Below are 5,690 nucleotides of genomic sequence, written 5' to 3' on the forward strand. Positions count from 1 at the left end.
AACTCTTCCTACTCCATGGAGTATGGACACATTCTGGAATGGGGTTCTGAGCAAGAATGCCAGCAGCAGCAGTGGGTGCAGGAAGGGGGTGTATTTCCCTCATGGGATATTCCCCATACATATGTCTTCCATTAATTGAAACTGTGCAACATTGCTTGTCTGACCTGTCTCTCAAACAAGCATTGCTGCAAATATTGAATTTCATCTAGATCAGATGAACCATCCAGTATCCATCTCAAATCCTCATTTCCCTTAATATATCAATGCCATAGTCTGTTCTGCAGGTTCACACCTGTACCATATTTTGTCATTGTCCTCCCTGCAGGGCTAACGTTAACGGGACTAGTTTGGACTCATCCAGTGGTCTCATGAAGCAGCAGCAACAACACTGTGAAATACATTTAATGAGTTTTCTCATTGTCCCTTAAAGTCAGAGACCATCTAAATGAGAAAACGTTCCAATACAATCAATACAGGCCTAATTATCAGGTTCAACCTAAAACCCAACCAATGTAATGCAATAAAATTATCAATACCCAAAACTAATCAATTATTCAATACGCCTATTACAAAACAACTCAATACAATCTCACCAGGTGTTTGCTGAAGACGTCCGACTCTCTGTACTCTGCAATTCAGCTACTCTTCGCTTGATCAGTTTGGAACCTCTACCAGGAAGATCCTGTTGCCAAGGGACAGCGGTTCGGGACTTCAGATGGCAGCTGCGAGAAGCCAATCTCCTCTTGCAGGGCTCCCCACAATCAGTCAGTCTTGGCTCATGTCACCTCAAACACGAATGTTGTTGGATTTCCCACGTAGAGGTCCCTGTTCAGGCACCATTTGTAGAAAGCGCACCCTTGCACCATGGATAATACCACACTTGTCTACTTGAATCCAAAGGAGTACAGGTAGTCGGAGGTAAAGCAGAGCAGTTTATTCACGCTCGAGCAGGCACAAACCAAGACTGGAATAACATGTGCGTGAAGGGAATGAATAACTGATACAATTTTTCCTTCATATTTATACTATATTACAAACAAGTCTGCATGTAGACTCCACACCTCACCAATAATCCAATGGAAATTTCCTTTCAGTTATACATAACAAAAATAGTTAATCACACTACATTTTCAAGGTAAGTATTGTGAGAGAGACTCACAGGGTTTAAATACCTGCAAATTGGATGAAAAAAAGTGTGATATTCCATCTTAGAGAAGCACAAATATTTAACAGGGTGTAATTATTCTAGCTGTTAATCAGTACTTTCCAAGGGCTTGGAGAACAAGAAATGCACAATTCAGCACGTACATGGAAAAAGCTCAAAGACAACGATGTATAGTCAGGTAGATACAAAAATGGCTGGACTCATGTTCATATAATACAACCTTTTCCTCACCCCTAAGGCATCTAGTTTCCCTAGCACTAGTACAAGTAGAAGTACAGCTCTCAGGGGATTAGTAGGGTTAACCTTGAGTTCTGAAGTGGGTTTTGGCCTAGTCAGAACACCCACTAAGGCTGTCCTTGTCTGTGACAGTGGGATGGAACTTGCCACTTTATGTGTAAGTCCCACTAACTTGGGCAAGTATAGGCAGCAGCATCTGATTAATGGCCAGGAAGCTGTGGCATACAAGGACACATACTCCAGTGCCATAATTGTGACAGAGAAACCTGTCTCCTGACCAAATCATACTTGGTCATCTTTACCAAGTGACCAATGCAAGCCCAAAATATTTGGGTAGAGGTTCGGTGTGAAAATGAGTTTTGTTTGTTATTTGCTGGTGTGTCTAATTGGGTGAAGAACGAAGGAGAAGTTAATTAGGTTCCTTCCGTGTTTAGAGTTTAGAGATTTACCCTGCGTTCATAAATTGCAACATTGTTGCAATGAATCCTGAGCTCTTGCTCTGACTCGAACCTGCATTAAATCTCACAGCTGCTGCTTGCTTTTCTGAACACGGAAGGACTCATTTTCACACCGAACCGCTATCCAAATATTTTTCAGAGTTATTGCCTGACTTAAAAGTCAAAGCGAAGAAAATGTCCTGTCCAGTCTACAGCCCTGATGATAATCCGAGAAAGAAATAGGGGATTCGAAACACGTCGGCGTGGCGTTCTCCTTACTGCTGGGTTATTTAATAAATAATTGTCCAGATGTAGCATGTTGGTTGAATTTTATGCACATTGGATCTAAAAATGTTAACCTAGGAGTGCAACTACCCTTGTATTTTGTATGTAATTTGATGCACTAAGAAAAGTGGTTGCTGCTTATGGTTTAAATGTATGACTGGCTTTGTTGTTTCATAATGTTTTATCTTAATACATGTGATTTATTTTGTTCACACTATATGTGATATATATGTTATTTTGAAACTACGGAATTAGGTGGTGTGTGTCTTTCCAAGGACACTTCTTGAAAAATTGTTGAATTTGTGAAAGTTTCTTCTTTTAAAAAAAAAAGTTGGTAATTAAATTACCCAGACCATGCAAAAAAGATAAATGGTCTGAAGTCTGTTTATTCATTGAAACAGCCACTTGAATAGCAGGCCAGGCTTACTTTCCTTTGTAAAGTATTTCGGGTCCTGCCTGGCCCTAGTTGGACCAAACTCCCCTTTCCCACCTCACATGTCTGATGACACCAAGGAGTTTTGTCACTCCTGTGTCACTTGCCAAGCCAGTGATAAAGTCATTTGGCATCACGAAGGCCCCCTTAATTCCACTTCCAGTGGTTGGGGTTCCATTTGAGAGGGTAGGAATAGACATTGTTGGTCCCTTAAACCCTCTAACAGCATATGGGTACAGTTACATCCTAATGGTGGTGGACCATGCCACTAAGTATCCAGAGATTATTCCACTTTGGACCACTGCAGCTCCCAGAGCCCATCTGGGAGTATTTTCCAGAGTGGGGTTAAGGATGTCTTTTCAGACAGAGGTACAAACTTCATGTCTATCTACATAACTGCCATGTGGAAAGAGTGTGGTGTAAACTACAAGCTTACCACACCCTATTTTCCACAGTGCAATAGGCATGTTGAAAGGTTCAACAAAACCCTAAAGGGTATGATCATGGGACTCCCAGAAATATTTAGGAGAAAAGGGGATGTCTGACTACTCTGCCTTCTCTTTGCCTACAGAAAGGTTCCTCAGAAGAGGGAGGGCTACAGCCCATTTGAACTTCTGTTTGGACATCGAGGTAGGGGTCCATTTTTTGTTGAGGAATGGGAATAACCTCTCAAACATCCTAAAGAGGACATAGTGGACTATGTCCTTGGCCTGCGTTCATGCATGGCTGAGTACATAAAGAAGGCCAGAAAAACCCTTCAGGCCAGCCAGGAGCTTCAGAAAGCTGGGCAAGACCAAAAGGCTGTACTGACTGTTTACCAGCCAGGACAGAAAGTGTGAGTGCTGGAGCCTGTAGCTCCAGCAGATCTCCAAGACAAGTGGAGTGGCCCCCACACTATCCTTGAGAAAGAAGGTGAGTTCACCTTCTTGGTGAACCTTAGCACTCCCAGATGTCCTCATAGAGTTCTTCATGTGAACCGTTTAAAACCTTTTTGTTGATAGGGCTGGCATGAGCTTGCTCATGGCAACTGGTGAGGGACAGGAAGAAGAGAGAGATCCTCACCCTGATCTCCTCTCTCAGGACCCTGTTGAAGGGTCAGTGGAAGGAGTGGCCTTGGCAGACAACCTCACTGACCAGCAGCAAGCTGGTTGTAGGCAAGTCCTTAATCAGTTTCCACACTTGTTCTCTCTGACTTGAGTCAAACCACATGGTGTACCCATGAAGTGGACACTGGCGACAGTCTGCCTGTCAAGACTACAATCTGCAGACTGCCTGACGAAGTAAGGGACTGCATCAGGACTAAGGTCCAAAAGGTGTTAGAGTTGGGGGAAGGGGGGGTCATTGAACCATCTGATAGCCCTTGGGCTGTTCCTCTGTTATTGTTTCAAAACCTCACACCCAAGATGGTAAGAGAGGTTTTGTGTAGACTATAGAGGTCTAGGACAGATGAGCTGATTGATAGTCTGGCCTCAACAAAGTATCACAGTACATTTGACCTGACTGTTGGCTACTGGCAAATCAGATTCTCTGAGGATGCCAAGTCAAAAACAGCATTTCAACCCCCACAACTTAATGCAGATGGGCAGGACCAACCAGAACATTTATAAGGAGAAGGTTGACCCCTAGAGAGAAGCTTTGGTCAGTGATTGAGAGGGAGGCCTTTGCTGTGCTCTGGGCCTTGAAAAAGTTGAGGTCATACCTGTTTGGTACTCACTTCATTGTTCAGACAGACCATAAGCCCCTTTTATGGCTAAAACAAATGAAGCGAGAAAATCCTAAACTTTTGAGGTGGTAATTTCCTTAAAGGGGGTGGACGTTTCTTTGGAACATAGACCTGGGAATAACAATGCCAACTCAGATGGACTCTCCAGGTATTTCCACTTAGAAAATGAAGACTCAATTGGGCAAGGGTAGTCTCATCTCCTTTCATTTGGGGGGTGGTGTGTAGGAAAGTGGGATCTGCTTTCATGGTTACTTCCACTTTTTCAGTATGTTTTTTTAATTTAGTTTGACAGGGATCCTGTTAATCAGGACCACCGTCACTGTGCTTCCTCCCTAAATTTGTCAAGGTAAGTACTACTGCACCACCGCAATTGGCTACTGGTGTACCCTTATACATGCCTAGTATATGGTACTGAGGTAGCCAGGGCATAGGCAGACCAGGGGTGTTCCAGGGGCTGCATCATGTATTGTGACACCCCTAAGAGACCACTTAAACGGTGACTACAGGCCTGCTATTGCAGCCTGTGTAAGCGTGTGCTACACCAGTTATAACAGATATAATTTTCTTTATATCTGAGGCCACTACACTTCCAACCTATAAGTCATCCCTAAGGCAGGCCTTTTCAATCCTGAAGGTAGGGTGCTGGGTTGTAAGTAAGGCTCCTTGTGTTAGGTTTTTTGAGTAATTCTAAATAAACTTCGCCATGACTACCAGGCAAATAACTGTGTGGATTGATAGGTAAGGGGGTAAAAAAGAAAGGAATTTTAGTAAAGATACTTAAACAGCTGTAGATATGCACAAGGTTTATACCAAACTGTGCATATTTTCATATAAGTGCATTGATTTATCTTCTGCGGGTATTCAGATCACTGAAAGCTGGCAGGAATTCAAGCATGAAAGCATATTTATTAGTTAAATAAATACCAGTTTCACATTATTTTTTTCACAAAACCCATAATAAATATTGATAAATACAGATAAAGTTGACAAAAAATAAATATGGATAAATACAGACGGAAATATCAAAAAAATAAATACCATAAAACTGGGAGCCTTAGTTATAAGTGTGTGGATTGTTGGTGCCCCTGCATGAGCAGGACACCCCTACAAACCCCGGAGTTAATTCTCAAGGTTTTGTAAGTGCAGTCAGCCATTTTGATAGATAGAGTGGCCATCCGTCATTACATGATGACTAACTATATAGTGGCTGGGCCAAACCTGGGCATGTTTGGTATCAAACATATTGAATCATACCCCAACACCGCTAACGGTGTTGGGGGTATGATTCCATGCAATCGGGGGCTCCGCTGGCAACCTCCCCAGTACTCCCGGTAACAGCCATTTAGGGTCTGCTAACAAGCTAGTGCTGCTGCCGACCACAGGCACTATTCTGCCCTCCTCCTACTGCTG

This window comes from Lissotriton helveticus, chromosome 3_1 (assembly GCF_964261635.1).
Source record: "Lissotriton helveticus chromosome 3_1, aLisHel1.1, whole genome shotgun sequence".
Taxonomy (NCBI): Eukaryota; Metazoa; Chordata; class Amphibia; order Caudata; family Salamandridae; genus Lissotriton; species Lissotriton helveticus.